The 17649-nt window shown below is 33.6% G+C and overlaps 1 protein-coding gene across 6 annotated transcripts in view; it reads right to left on the reverse strand.

The window, feature by feature from the left end:
* Positions 1 to 3598, reverse strand: part of LOC110442764 (arf-GAP with Rho-GAP domain, ANK repeat and PH domain-containing protein 2-like) — a 122837-nt gene extending 119239 nt beyond the window's left edge. For all 6 annotated transcript variants that reach the window (XR_002462047.1, XM_021486525.1, XM_021486526.1 and 3 more), the window contains exon 1: positions 3527 to 3598. The gene's annotated coding sequence lies outside the window, so the exon portion shown is untranslated. The remainder of the gene's footprint in view (positions 1 to 3526) is intronic.
* Positions 3599 to 17649: the final 14051 nt, after the last annotated feature.

The following is a 17649-nucleotide window of genomic DNA, read 5'->3' on the forward strand; positions in this document are numbered from 1 at the left end:
CCCCATCCCTACATCTACCTGTGTGTACAGGTAATAGGTGCTAATGATTAAAACAACACCCTGCCATTACCAGGGCAGATTCTCCACCCAGCTAACAGTTTTCCCCTGCCCCAGGTAATCAGAGGACAGACCTTCGTCTCTTTCTATTGAAGTAATAATTACTGCTTCAGTGACCTCGCCAGGTTTAATCAACAGTTCAAATAATTTCAACAGTTTTATAAATCCATCATTTTGTATTGTATAGAATAAGATCAATCAATTATTAAATAACATATTGATTCATTGCATGTTTACAAAAATTTATGTTTCTGAGGTAAATGATCAAATTACCTCTTTTTCTCCAATTTTCCCACTGATATCATAATAAAATTGAGGGGGGATACAATTCCTATGGGGGGGATACTTTTCCTATGGTCATTTATTGTATCCGGATACTTATCCTATGGCCAGTTTTGGTATCCTGGTACTTATCCCATGGGGGATACAAATCTCACATGACACCGGTACTTACTATGAAAATAAATGCCAGAGTTGGACTACCAGTTAGTATTGTCAAAATCTGTCATGGCTGAGTACTCTACATGTATATATGAAATTAAACCCCTGCATATATAAACCCATATAATGTTCATATGTATTTTTCAATTGCATTGCTGGTATGGATATTGATTTTTTCTTCTCATTGGCAAGACACAACTTATGGTTTGTAGGGTCATAGATAGATAGTTCATTAGTTAGTTTATCATATTTACAATCCTACAACCCTGTACAACTACTCAAGTTTCCTTTATCATTTAAAGTTTACTGGTTCAGAACAGATAATCGCAAGATTGGGAAACAAAGTGGCATCAAATTTCCAAATTTGTGAGGGTGTAAGGGAAGCTTTTGAATTTTAAAGTTTTAACACATTGAAGCTGCAATGGTCCACCAGGATTATAGTTGACAATACTTTATGCTCTTGTTTATAATTTAAATATCAATTTTTAAATATTTATTTTTAGAGGCAGGCACATAAAGGTGTGCGCTATTTAGGTACAAACTGGTATTTATAAAACAAACAATATTGTCTCTGTAAAGGAGCTATTTGCATTATATTGCCTTCTTGCTAATATAATATAAGCTGATGACTAAAGTAAATATTAAGTACAGTAAACCTCCAATTACTTTGAATCAGCAGGAAAGTCGTGGTCAATATTTTGTATCATAACCACAAGCATTAAATTACATTTTTTCTTGTTAGGGTTTAAAATTAACAGTCTTAGTCATTATCTTTTGATAACTAATATATACACATTAACAGATATACAGTAATCATGAAGTTCAAGCTTTCATTTTTAGGAGTTCCAGCCAAGAATTTAGTTATATTCAAAAATCCAAAGCATCCGTTTTGCATTTATAATATGTATAGCATATAAAAACATATCGAGTCTTAGTTAAAAAGTGTGAATCAAAACAACAAAAAAGCATGGGTTTTTTTCATGAAAAAGATAGATTATGAAAACTTGTAATTTACATTAAAACCGTCATGCTTGAAACATTGAAAAAAGTGGGGAAAATTACATTCTTTCCATGTAAAATGATACCTTTAGCTAGCTATATATGCCTCATTGAGGTATTATATTTGAGTAATAACTTTATGGTTCATTTGTTTTTCCTCCTTACAACACATTCCTGGTTGTTTTGAACTAAAACATAAACTCTGAATCAGATCAAGTTTTAAGTTGGTATTTCCTATATATATGAGTGGCCAATATACATTAAAAACTTCCTGCTAGATTGTAATCTCAAGCTTATTTTACAGATTTATACTGTATAATCAGCAAAAAACGGATAAAAAACCATGGGAGAGACCAATTTTCATCATTTCTTTTAAGGTTTTTTTTACTAGTTAATATTTTCTATAGTTTTCACATAGATACACACAAGTTATCTCCCTTTATTTTGTTATATTTTTTTATCGAAATTAGTCATACCGATAAAGTATCTTTCCGGTGCTCAAGGATTTCAGTTGACTCTGGAAGTTAGCAATTTTAGATGTCAAAATCTTTTTTCCCTTAAATATGAATATTCAAAATGCATGTTAAATAGACATTTTCTTTAAAATACAAGAGTCCAAGCTTATCTTGGGGAGTCAAATAGATACACTAAAGGGTCTATTCAAAGCCCTGCTATGAATAATATTTTTGAAAGTGAGATTTATTAGAAGTGATATCTTTCAATTTCTTATTTTTTTTTAATTTTCTGTTTAGACTCAAATGAAGCAGTGGTCCATATTCTGGTGCTATGCATAACTGATACTGTTTTTGAAATATATTTCATTGATAATAACAGACAATTGAATTTTTTTCCCCCTTTGGCTTCAGAACTTTCAACATGACTGGAAGTTCTTGTGGAACAGCCATACTTTCAACAATATTTAGAAACATTGAAATTGGATTGGGAAATCAAAAGAAAGAAAATTTACTGAATAATTGATTATTTAGCTACTTACAAAATCAGTATGTTATTCATATTGTACGAGATATGGACTTTGGGTAGTGAAAGTAAACACTTCAGTTTATGTCTGTGAGGACGTTGATTAAATGAGACAAAAACAAATAATTATCACTATTTTACTCAAGTACACACAGAAATTTAAAAATAATAAGAATTGGATACAATAAAAAAAACATGAAACAGTATTTTTTTATATTTGCCACTACTCCTCATCGCCTGCTATTTAACAAAAACATATGACTGTAATTTAATGTAGCCTGGTTCATGACATTTTTACATGCAATACTTAAAAGTATTATGTCCTGATGGTATTCATGTGAGTTTTCGTCATTCGAATGTGAATGTATTGCCATTCAAAAATGTTGTAGATGCAAAAGCAAACATCACAGTAAACATAGCGTGGGCTTTAAACAAATGTCACAGATACTATATATAGACATACCGTTGTTCATAATTTGACTCGGGTAAAGCTCAAGGAAGTAATTGCAAACTAATAACTGCCAATAAACGACTTAATAACGTGCAGCACGTTAGTTTTTAATTTCGCTTTAATTCGTTTATTCACGGAATTAGATTAGTTATCTAAGTCCGTGGTTTATTCAAAAATTTCGCCTTAAGGGCTCAGAAACTGGTAACTAAATCATTGTTAGACTGATGTACTAGGCTGCCGTTACTGGCGATTATAAGTTCTGTGTATATTGCGGTTATGTTACATTTTGTAAAATTAGAAACCACAATGGAAGCAGACAACAATATGATCGATATCGAAGTCTATCTATGTCATCTGTCAACTGACCCATCACATGGTCAAACTGGCATGGTGCAATATGTCATACTATATAGTAGTATGATACAGAGGGACACTTGTCCGACAACTCATGATCAGTTATTGACGTGTACGCGGCTACACCCGCCTCGCAACCTGACTGTTTGCGGAAATTAAAAACAAATATGGGCTACACGTGTTAACTCACAGATAAGAATAGATACAGATACACCGTCCATGAGGACAGATAACGTGAATACTTACCCGTTGCTTGATAAACGTTAATCGTAAGCTAAGAGTCCTATTTTCACACTTCATGCCAAACTGGCTTCCGGGTTTACATAATACGGAGTAAATAAAACATTGTGATTTGATTGGTCGAAAATTATTAGAATATTTTTTCCCGCACTTAGTTCAAAAGTTGACAAATGTTTATATACCGATACATACTCTCGAAATTGAATAAATGGTATGTGGATTTTGGAGAATTCAAAAGATCTTTTTATCAATCTGGATTGAACATCTTGTCAAAAATGTGTCCGCATTCAAAACTTTTGACTTTTCGATTGAGTACACTATATTTTCTCATACCAAAATGAATGTGAGAACTTCCTGTTTAAAGAAAGGCAAACGGCGATATTAGATCTAAGTATATAATTTATTTAGGAGCGTGTTTTTTGAGAGAGAAAAAAAATGTCGAAATGAAATCAACTGCCAAAAAAGGACGAAATTTTGAGAACGGGTGTAAAGTTCCTGGTTAGAAATATCATTGCTGAGTTCGTCGGCAAGATTTTCCAGCTGGTTGTAGGCTTTATGAGGGAAAAACTGTGTTCCTCTGCCGGCCGATTTAATTTTAAAAGTTTTCATATTCACTGAATTTATCGACGAGCTTATCAGGACTGGGAACACAAATCTGGCAAAGCCTTTCAGATTCACATTCAGATGTATCGACGATGTGCTGTCTTTGTATAACAAGACTTTTATTGACAACATATCGGTTGTGTAATTACCCTCCTGGAACTTAATAAAGGGTACTACGGACTCTTAGTACCCATTCTTCTTCTTAATTTTGAATTTGCTTTCCTCGATATTTACTTAAAACTTCATCAACAGGGCCAGTATTCATGAAACCCTTCTCATTCTCAAGCATGGATTCTGTGCTCAAACCCACTTTCTTGTTACTCACTTAAATCATGCCAAACGATCAAAATGTCAAATGTAAACATTAAAAACAGTATTCAGGTTCAAGTCTCTTCAAAAACTTTCCAAATCTTTTGCAAAATAAGACTGTTTATGAATTTATAACCAGAACAAGAAATTAAGCTTGAGCACAAAATCCATCTTGAGCATAAGAACCGTTTCATGAATACGGGCCCTGAACGGCTTACTACTAAGCTGAACGAAAAGCGGGACAATTTTGATTTCAAATAATGAACTATTCCTTTCTTGATATTCCCCTACCTATAGTGCTGTTATGTTGCAGTTGATTTGGTATTTCAAAGCTTGCTCCAAATATCATGACTTCGTTGATCGACTGCAGACAGACAATATACAACACAATGACGACGGACAATTTACATGGGATGTGTCGGCGTTGAAGCAGAAAACGCTTACCCTTCCTAAACGCCTGGTCTTTTTCTCCTTACATTTGTTTCATGGTCTCCATTTAATCTTTTCTTTGTTCATAATTTGCAATATTTTAAAACGAATTTGAGTGCGGATTACGGTTTCGCTGACACTTCGATATCCTGTACATGTTTATCCCGACAGATGATTACTACAAGGAGAGTGGTCGACCCTTAACCGCCGGTAGGAACAAGATGAAAGAGGGTGGCCGGCCTAATGAAACCTCCGGACTAACCGGATAGCCTGTTGGATCTCTCCGACAGGCACCACGAGCCTCACGATAGTCCCCCAACAAAGTACATGGAATAATCATAACTTATTCAAAAATCTTACCCTTGGGTTTGAGATTTCTCTGTCAACAACACACAGGAGTGATACATTCTGATCGTGTTAGATGAAACACTCATTTCGGGAGATTTACCTCCCTTGGGCTGCGCGCAATAAGTCATGAGCGCCCTCTTGTTATCCTCCTGATCGTCAGTCGAGCAATACCACTTATACTATTTATAGATTCAAGAGCTGAGAGCTGGGTCAGACATCCTTCGTAGTGATTCAAGACCGAGACATGAATCACACTACATTTGTTGTCGACGGATAATATTAGACTGTAAATTAAGGATAAAATACATGTTTAGCCGAAGGCTAATCTGCCACATGCATGGTCCTAATATTAGTAAAATACACGTGTTAGTTAAAATAACATTTTTAACAATCAATATATATACATACATATACACATGATTATCGTGCTAGTAAAATGCATGTGCTAGCTAAAAGTTACATATATATATTGACGGAATTGACATATATAAAGTTAACCACAGAATGCATAAAGTTTCATGCAAAGGTATTTCATCAACTAAATGGCATGTGCCTAACAATAAAAATTGACATTGTTATACACTAATATAGCATATTCTAAAATATTTATATAATTCAGATGAGAAGTCTATTTAGAAAGTAACAAGTTTTGGTTACATGGAGAAACAAATTAAAATCAAAGACATTGATATACAATATTTAGTAAGTTTTCGTTTGAAAGTGGTGAAATTGTATTTTCTTTAGGTCACTGGGTAAAACATTCCAGTCGTTAATACTGTCAATAAGGAAGTGTCTGGAATAAAAAAAAAATCAGTTCTAAGTTTTGACACTTTGAAATTGTTTTCAATAGCATATCTTGTATTCCTACAATGACCATCTCGCACTGGAGACACACGACTTGATACATTTATATAGCATGTGTCAATCGGCATCCATCTAAGGAATTCAAACATTTGCCTAGAAGGTGTGTCAAATTTCACATCTGAAATTAGTCTAGCTGCTTGCTTCTGAGTCTTTAGCAGCTTGCCCATTTTGGCGGTGCACCCTGACCATACCGTACTGCAATACATATACGTCTCTATAACCCTAACCTTTGCCTTATTCTAGATAAAACAGATGTAACAAAACTTCCCCATGTCAATCCACTATCAATATGTACACCAACCAGTTTCCCACTGCATACTTGTTCAAGGGGTTCAATTCTTAATTTTAAAAAGTTTCTTTTTTGCTTTTGTTTTGAGGCAATGCACATACATTTTGTTTTGAGGCAATGCACATACATTTTGTTTTGAGGCAATACACATACATTTTGTTTTAAAGCAATGTACATACATTTTGTTTTGAGGCAATACACATACATTTTGTTTAGAGGCAATGCACATACATTTTGTTTTAGGCAATGCACATACATTTTGTTTTAGGCAATGCACATACATTTTGTTTTAGGCAATGCACATACATTTTGTTTTGAGGCAATACACATACATTTTGTTTTGAGGCAATGCACATACATTTTGTTATGAGGCAATGCACATACATTTTGTTTGAGGCAATGCACATACATTTTGTTTTGAGGCAATACACATACAATTTGTTTTGAGGCAATGTACATACATTTTGTTTTGAGGCAATCCACATACATTTTGTTTTGAGGCAATACACATACATTTTGTTTAGAGGCAATACACATACATTTTGTTTTGAGGCAATGTACATACATTTTGTTTTGAGGCAATACACATGCATTTTGTTTAGAGGCAATGCACATACATTTTGTTTTGAGGCAATGCACATACATGTTGTTATGAGGCAATGCACATACATTTTGTTTGGGGCAATGCACATACATTTTGTTTTGAGGCAATACACATACAATTTGTTTTGAGGCAATGTACATACATTTTGTTTTGAGGCAATACACATACATTTTGTTTAGAGGCAATGCACATACATTTTGTTTAGAGGCAATGCACATACATTTTGTTTAGAGGCAATGCACATACATTTTGTTTAGAGGCAATGCACATACATTTTGTTTAGAGGCAATGCACATACATTTTGTTTTGAGGCAATACAAATACATTTTGTTTTGAGGCAATACACATACATTTTGTTTAGAGGCAATACACATACATTTTGTTTTGAGGCAATACACATACAATTTGTTTTGAGGCAATGTACATACATTTTGTTTTGAGGCAATCCACATACATTTTGTTTTGAGGCAATACACATACATTTTGTTTAGAGGCAATACACATACATTTTGTTTTGAGGCAATACAAATACATTTTGTTTTGAGGCAATACACATACATTTTGTTTTTAGGCAATACACATACATTTTGTTTTGAGGCAATACACATACATTTTGTTTTGAGGCAATACACATACATTTTGTTTTGAGGCAATACACATACATTTTGTTTTGAGGCAATACACATACATTTTGTTTTGAGGCAATACACATACATTTTGTTTTGAGGCAATACACATACATTTTGTTTTGAGGCAATACACATACATTTTGTTTTGAGGCAATACACATACATTTTGTTTTGAGGCAATACACATACATTTTGTTTTGAGGCAATACACATACATTTTGTTTTGAGGCAATACACATACATTTTGTTTTGAGGCAATACACATACATTTTGTTTTGAGGCAATACACATACATTTTGTTTTGAGGCAATACACATACATTTTGTTTTGAGGCAATACACATACATTTTGTTTTGAGGCAATACACATACATTTTGTTTTGAGGCAATACACATACATTTTGTTTTGAGGCAATACACATACATTTTGTTTTGAGGCAATACACATACATTTTGTTTTGAGGCAATACACATACATTTTGTTTTGAGGCAATACACATACATTTTGTTTTGAGGCAATACACATACATTTTGTTTTGAGGCAATACACATACATTTTGTTTTGAGGCAATACACATACATTTTGTTTTGAGGCAATACACATACATTTTGTTTTGAGGCAATACACATACATTTTGTTTTGAGGCAATACACATACATTTTGTTTTGAGGCAATACACATACATTTTGTTTTGAGGCAATACACATACATTTTGTTTTGAGGCAATACACATACATTTTGTTTTGAGGCAATACACATACATTTTGTTTTGAGGCAATACACATACATTTTGTTTTGAGGCAATACACATACATTTTGTTTTGAGGCAATACACATACATTTTGTTTTGAGGCAATACACATACATTTTGTTTTGAGGCAATACACATACATTTTGTTTTGAGGCAATACACATACATTTTGTTTTGAGGCAATACACATACATTTTGTTTTGAGGCAATACACATACATTTTGTTTTGAGGCAATACACATACATTTTGTTTTGAGGCAATACACATACATTTTGTTTTGAGGCAATACACATACATTTTGTTTTGAGGCAATACACATACATTTTGTTTTGAGGCAATACACATACATTTTGTTTTGAGGCAATACACATACATTTTGTTTTGAGGCAATACACATACATTTTGTTTTGAGGCAATACACATACATTTTGTTTTGAGGCAATACACATACATTTTGTTTTGAGGCAATACACATACATTTTGTTTTGAGGCAATACACATACATTTTGTTTTGAGGCAATACACATACATTTTGTTTTGAGGCAATACACATACATTTTGTTTTGAGGCAATACACATACATTTTGTTTTGAGGCAATACACATACATTTTGTTTTGAGGCAATACACATACATTTTGTTTTGAGGCAATACACATACATTTTGTTTTGAGGCAATACACATACATTTTGTTTTGAGGCAATACACATACATTTTGTTTTGAGGCAATACACATACATTTTGTTTTGAGGCAATACACATACATTTTGTTTTGAGGCAATACACATACATTTTGTTTTGAGGCAATACACATACATTTTGTTTTGAGGCAATACACATACATTTTGTTTTGAGGCAATACACATACATTTTGTTTTGAGGCAATACACATACATTTTGTTTTGAGGCAATACACATACATTTTGTTTTGAGGCAATACACATACATTTTGTTTTGAGGCAATACACATACATTTTGTTTTGAGGCAATACACATACATTTTGTTTTGAGGCAATACACATACATTTTGTTTTGAGGCAATACACATACATTTTGTTTTGAGGCAATACACATACATTTTGTTTTGAGGCAATACACATACATTTTGTTTTGAGGCAATACACATACATTTTGTTTTGAGGCAATACACATACATTTTGTTTTGAGGCAATACACATACATTTTGTTTTGAGGCAATACACATACATTTTGTTTTGAGGCAATACACATACATTTTGTTTTGAGGCAATACACATACATTTTGTTTTGAGGCAATACACATACATTTTGTTTTGAGGCAATACACATACATTTTGTTTTGAGGCAATACACATACATTTTGTTTTGAGGCAATACACATTCATTTTGTTTTGAGGCAATACACATACATTTTGTTTTGAGGCAATACACATACATTTTGTTTTGAGGCAATACACATACATTTTGTTTAGAGGCAATACACATACATTTTGTTATGAGGCAATACACATACATTTTGTTTAGAGGCAATGCACATACATTTTGTTTTGAGGCAATACACATACATTTTGTTTTGAGGCAATGCACATACATTTTGTTTTGAGGCAATGCACATACATTTTGTTATTAGGAAATACACATACATTTTGTTTTGAGGCAATACTCATACATTTTGTTTTGAGGCAATGCACATACATTTTGTTTTCTTGACATTTTTTTATATATTTTTTTATTTTTCAAAGTTCTATACATTACATAAAGATTCGCACACACATTCTCTTTCACACAAAAAATACTGTATATGGATGTGTACATGCATCATCATCATCATTGTATCAATACACCTCACCCATAAACAATCATCATCTTCATCATCATCATCGTCAACAGTATAAAAATATGGCTACCAATGCCTCAATACATTTCACACAGTAGACAATCATCATCATCATCATCATCATCATCATCATCATCATCATCATCATCATCATCATCATCATCGTCATCATCGTCAACATTATAAAAATATAGTTACCAATGCCTCAATACATTTCACACAGTCGACAATCATCATCATCATCATCATCATCATCATCATCATCATCATCATCATCATCATCATCGTCAACATTATAAAAATATAGTTACCAATGCCTCAATACATTTCACACAGTAGACAATCATCATCATCATCATCATCTTCATCCTCATCGTCAACATTATGAAAATATATTTACCAATGCATCAATACATTTCACACAGTAGACAATCATCATCATCATCATCATATCATCATCTTCATTGCCTCAATATCCCTCACATAATAAACAATCATCATCATCATCATCATCATATCATCATCTTCATTGCCTCAATATCCCTCGCATAATAAATGATGATCATCATCTTCATTGCCTTAATATCCCTCGCATAATAAACAATTATCATCATCATCATCATCATCATCATTATCATCATCATCATTATGAAAATATAATTACCAATGCATCAATACAAATCTCACACAATAAACAATCATCATCATTACCAATATTTCAATACGTTTCACACAATAGACAATCGTCTTCCTCATCATCATCTTCATCATCTTCAACAAGTAATCACTCATTCATACTGGTATGTAATTATGTATATATAATTACCTCAATTTCATTTCAAGATTAAACACATCCATAATGTCAATATTTGTCACTCATATTGAAAGAGAAAACACTCACACACACACACTCACACACACACATACTTAAACACACATCGTAAATACATGTACACATATGTTTACGCACATTTGAAGAAAAAGAAGGAAAAAAGACAAATAGAGCAAAGGAAGAAAGAAAGAGAGGGGAGAGACAAGATCAGAGAGGCACGGTTTCATGATATACAAATAAAAAAAACCTGAGTGGAACAGTGAGCTAATCGGGCGAACCCAGGGTTAAGATGGCCATGAATAAGTGTTCACAGTTGCCAACTGGAACCCGTGTTATAAATTAGTGATGTTTATATAAGGGTTATTAATAGTGATAACATTGGTAATAATTATCACTATAGTTTCCATTTTCTCCAACCTTTTTCAAACCACTCTTTAATAAACTCACGTTTACTGTTATTTACAAATTTTTGAACCAGGAAATGATCTTTGATAACATTGATGAGTGCATTGAGATTTAGGGAGTTGCCGAGGCATCTAGTTTTGTAGATTTAACGTTTAATGAGAATTTAAATTTCATTATACACATGACTACAGTATTGTGTTATTATTCCAAAAAGAAAGGAGTCCTTGTTATAAGCAAAAGGAATTAGTAATAAGTCAAGCAGAGTTTCAACTCTCTGAAGTAAATTTTGCACCTCTTGACAGTCCCATAAACAATGAACTATTGTCTCATGTTCCATGTTACATAAAGTACATGAAGGACTAGCAGTTAGGTTTATTTTATAAAGGAAAGTGTAACCAAAATATGATGTATAATTCTAAATTGGAACCATTGTAATTTTGAACTATTAGTAATTGAAAAAGGTACTCTAAATATCTTAGCCTATCTTTCTTTATCAAAGTCAAACTCCTGGTTCCACTTTCTGATCCCAGTTGGCAACAATGTTGGAGTAATAGTACAGTTATAAAAATCTTTTGATCCTCTTTTACTCTTAAAAAATATTTCCAAAAGCTGAGGTATAGCTGGCAGAGAGGGCTTTTCTAAATAAACATGATTTCTTAGAAAATGTTTGAGTGCATTTACTAGTCCATGATATTGTAGAAAGTTGGTGTTTACATAAAAAGTGTGTATAAATTCATCAAAAGAATAAAAAGTCAAATCATCTGATTTTTTAATTAGGTCACTCAATGCACTCACACCTGCTTCAAACCAAGTAGAAATACAGACAGGTTTATTATTTATTTTGATATCCTTATGGTACCACACAGCAGTTTTCAAAATTGTTTCTTGTCTACTAATCTTCAGAATTTCAGAATTATTAAGTTTGTCCCATGCTTTAAAAACATTTTTCCAAAATAAATTTGAACAATTGAATCCGCAAAAATTAATATGTCCATTTCCACAATTACATAGCTGGTACAGATCCACCATTGTGTTACTAAGTGCTGATAATATCAGCGTTATTCGTAAACTTGCTAGATACATTTTTGAGGCAAATAAGGCACGAGTGACGTAAACATGCACATCAATATAATTTATATAAATGTCTATTTATGTATTATTGACATTTGTATCGTTACGGATAACATGTTGTTGTTGTTAATGTCAGATGTTAATGATGCTGATGATGATGATGATGATGATGATGATGATGATGATGATGAAGAGGATGGTGATGATGATGATGATGATGATGATGATGATGATGTGAGAGCGTTAATGATTGTTGAATGCACAATAATGATGTGGGAGTGATAATGAGTGTTGATTGCACAATACATATACGTAATTTGTAATTTATTGTAAAGTATAGTTATCCAATAAGTTGTCAAATAAAAGTTGAATTGTGTGTGTGTGTGTGTGTGTGTGTGTGTGTGTGTATGTGTGTGTGTATCATATTGTATGTTGTCTCTGTATTGTTTTGTATATATGTTATGACTGATAAGTCAACCGACTTAAAGTAATAAAGAACTTGAACTTGAACTTGTGTTCAAAATTTTACTCCATTTTCCATGTGATTGTACTACTCTCCTTATCCAGCCTAGCTTAAGAGAATCTATAAAGGCACGAACATCAATCATCTTTAAACCCCCATCTATATAATTTTGAATCATCACTTCTTTCTTAATCTTATGACACTTACCATTCCATAAAAAATATATAATAGCGTTTTCAACTGAGTAATATATTTTTCTGGTGGGTTTGGTAAAGTAATCAACAAATAATTAAGTTGTGAAATCAACAATGACTTAATAACATGTTTTTCGCCTATTGGAGTAAGACTTGGAGTTGATTATCATCATTTTATTTTCAATACACCATTCACTAACATTGTCAAAAGCAGATTGCAATAGACTGCTGATGTTATCTAATCAACAGCAGATAAGGTAGAGTCGTCTGCATACATATTAGTGTCAGATACAACATGTAGGGGCAAGTCATTTATAAAAATTTAAAAATTAAGAGGACCGAGAATTGACCCTTGGCGCACACCATGTGTAACTGTACGGCCTTCTGGCATATGACCTGCAAGAGATACTAATTGAGTCGGGTTGTCTAGATAAGATTTAAACCATGACAATGAATTCTGTTCGATTCCGTATAGAGTCATTTTTCTAAGTAAAACATCATGGTCTTTCAAATCAAACGCCTTAATCTAGAAGCATGGACTAAGATATCCGTGCAAAAAGTATGAATCCTGTATTAAGACCATCATCCATGTTCTTTGCCCAGGAGTTGACAATATTCAAAAGTGCAGTTTCACATGAGTGACTTTCACGGAAACCTGATTGCGTTGACACTATAAGATCATAGGAATTAGATAGTTGAAAGAAGCACTGTGAACGTGTTTCTCAATAATTCTAGAAAGTACCGGCAAAACCGATATTGTCCTGTATGTAGTTGCTAACATCGGCAGTACTACCACTTTTATGAAGTGGGGGTATCTCTTTCCATCTTCCACTGTGTTGGAAATTTTACCAGACCGGATATAGGTTAGTGACTGTGCTACTTCAGCATGAACAATTTTCGAGGGTTTATAGCACTAACATCATCATAACCAGTAGCTTTATGCTCGTCCAAATCTTCCAAAAACTTAATTGCAAAATCATGAGACACACTTGGAATGACAAAGTTGATATTATCATTCAGTGTATCACATAAATATACTCTTTCAACTTCTGGAAAGAGGCCGTAACATGTTCAAGAGACCTCAGTTTACCAGCAATCTCAATGATATAGTCCTTAATATATGGAGCACATTCTTAGGCAGGTTAGAATTTATAGTATATTTGAGGCTTGAATACTGATGACGGGCGGGTGACCTCGGGTATCGTTATAAGTGTTAGAACGGATATTTAGTATGATAAACTTAATTTTTACGGTTGTTTAGAAAAATAGTTAGGTATTGATAGGTACATCAGCATTTTGTTTTAGGATATGTCGTACATGTATGTTGTTATGCTGTCTGAGGACAAGTGAGTTATTTAGTCTACAGTGACATTTCTTGTCTGCTAATATGTATTGTTATGTTTGTACATTATCTTTATTACGTCACGAAATTCACTGATGTTTTATATGTAAACAGGGACTGTGGTGGCCAAGTGGTTAAGGCGTCTGACATTCTGCTACCACTAGCCCTCCACCACTGGGTCGCAAGTTCAAGATATAGATGTATTTAAGTATATAGTATTACGTAACCAAATCAAATACATAGGCAAAACTAATGATGGAGATTTAGAGATGAGGTTTCCTCGAAATTCTAGGATAACACTCTGTTACGCTCCCTGTGCCCCTGGAATATGATATATAATTGAAGACTCTGAATGTGCCACCCTACCATGAATTTGACTGACTTTGAAGTAGTATGTCACTCCTCTATAATATTTAAAGGGAAGGTATCAGCCTAGCGATTGGTCAGGTTATTTTAGCCTTTAGCCAGCCAAATACTTAACTTATTGCCTTCGAGAAATGAGGGTGACATCACCATATATGAACAGGGTGTCAATCTCAGATTAGGTATGGATGTCCCAAAAGTGTAGCTTTTTGTAGACTTCTTTGACCACTGGTGTTGAAATGATTTTAATCGGAGAGATGTTTTAAATGACTGAAGAAGCTGCTAAGGACATGCAAAAACAATGTTCATGGCACTTTAAGGGTAAGTCCTGAAAATGGCCGTGGACGGAGAGATAGCTATGCTAGCTGATATGCGTCATTTCGTCACAGCGATACATCGTCTAAAAAACTAAAGAAAGTTCTACATCGAGACCATTGAAAAAGTACAAGAAGAACACAAGTGTTCCGGAAGGGCAAGTGCTTCAGTGTTATATCCAAGTAATGTCACGTCATCAAAGCTAAATCTGTGGTAGTGGCAACAAAACAAAAATGCACACTTATGAGCATAAAAAAATAAAAATATAAAAAATGGTATGTCTTCCGATAATAATAATAATAATAATAGTAATAATAATAATAATAATATCTTTTATTTTTACAAGGTTACATATTTAGACATAGTTTAGTTTACAATACGGCCCTGTTATGCATATGTACAGACTTAATAAGACAATTATGATGGTAGAATGATAATAAATACAATCTTAATAAAAGATGCATATATACATTGATATATATCACAGATATTATTATGTATCACACTTATTACTTACTGTAAAACATTTCTATGTATTTCTTTTTAAACACATCTACACTGCACGACTGTTTAATAGCATCACTATTCCGATAAGATCGCCATGGCAAACATAACATCTTGCCCATTGTCTTTATCAATCTGCTTCTTAGGAAACCCTCTGTAAGTAAGCCCGTCAACAGATGACACAAACTCATGCTACTTTAAGAAAGGTTTTGAATACCGAATCAACTGCGACTTGACCAGGGAATCCGGGATGTAACTATCAAGGAGGGGGAAGTTCACGATCGGAAAATCGGAATCGTCCGGCTTATCGTACAGGTTGGAATTAAGCCACCCCTGTTGTTCATGTGTAGGTAAAGATCAAGGAAAGCAGCCGAAGAGTCCGTAAAGGATTTGATTTCTTGCTCAAGAGGGTATGTACGATCGACGTGGTCAATAGATTTCAATTTAGTTAAAGAATCACATTGTTGATATATCTGAATGTGAAATATACTGAACAATATTGAATTATCAATATGACTAAATAGCTCGTTCAAAATTGAAGATATATGCTTTTACTGTGTTTTGAAGATAGAAAATACTAATTTTAACAGCAATATAATTATGTTAAATTGATTAAAATATAGTATCTGTTTCTAATTTTCATAAGTGTCCAATTATGCATGCACACACAAAAAACAATCAACCTGCAAAATTGGCAAACATGGCTCATTTGTAGCCCTAAAGTGTTAATTCGGTTTGGCTTTCTGCATCTATCATCAAAACGTTTTGAAATTGTGCTTCATTCCCTTCGCATTTCTAGTCTTTTTCGTATCAAGCTGATGGACTATCAGCCTACGAGGTTGGCTGTAGCTTTGAAGCTGGAATATCTCTGGCAGTGTTAACATGAGATGCTAGATAAAGTATAAATTATCTGTTAAAAGTTAGTAACTTTGTAAAGTGTTGTAAAGACCCCTATCAATCTTTGCTGAATTCTACAAATGGTTCCTCTCTGCAGGTAGGGCGTAAGAATTGTATCTGCTGCCCCCATCGCATGATCGTAAGAGGCGACTAAATTTGGGATCTTATCTTTTCTCTTCTTTCTAAACAACTTTCTTCTTAATGATTCCCTTGGCAATGCCTCACTTTTGGCTTTTAGTTGAGCATTAGTCCCTGTGAGGAAGGCTTTGGGTTCTGTCCCCTGGCCGAGACATACCAGAGTCTGTAAAAATGGTAGTTTCTACTGCTGCTTAACGCTCAGCAATTTAGGAGTGGGACGACTGGTTCGCCCGTTGTCAGTATAGTGTGACCGGGTGGGGTGTCCTGCTGAGTGTCTTCGGCAGTATGTATCAATGAGGTAGCACTATAAAGTCGACATCAGTTCCGCGCTACCACAAGGAGACAAACACGAACATATCGCAGCCTCCTAAAACACACACGCATACACTACATGCATTCATCTTGCACACAGAGGAGGCCTTCCTTAAATGACCATAGATGTGGATAGGACGTGAAACAATACTAAACCAAAAACAAAAATGCCTAACACGTTATTGAATTATTTTCTGTTATCATGATTTTAAGTAGAAACGCCACTTTGGTTAAGGTATGTGAGAATAAGGGATATTTTTAGGATGACCAAACTTCCTCACGTGCAATTTTGACATAACAGTAAAAACAGCAGTAATGTCCAGAAACAAAAATGTGTGGTTTTTTGTCAGATCACTAAATATTTTGTCAGACCATTACCACCATTACATGTGCCTTTATATCATAATAGATGTAAAACAATTTGTATTTAATAAAATAAGATATTTCCTCTTTTCCTATTATATGGAGTGGTGGAATATGGATTTTTCAAGATAAGTTAGCGTTTTACTACTGTGATCTTCTAATTAACTGCACGAAAACGAACCTTTTATTATGACGTTTCTCACGAAACCGGGTTGTAATCAGACAAAAAATAAATATTTCATTGATCAGAATAGTGAAGATTTCTGTTTTTTTACTGTTCAGTCAAAA

The sequence above is a fragment of the Mizuhopecten yessoensis genome, unplaced genomic scaffold, assembly GCF_002113885.1.
Source record: "Mizuhopecten yessoensis strain PY_sf001 unplaced genomic scaffold, ASM211388v2 scaffold716297, whole genome shotgun sequence".
In the NCBI taxonomy this organism is placed as follows: Eukaryota; Metazoa; Mollusca; class Bivalvia; order Pectinida; family Pectinidae; genus Mizuhopecten; species Mizuhopecten yessoensis.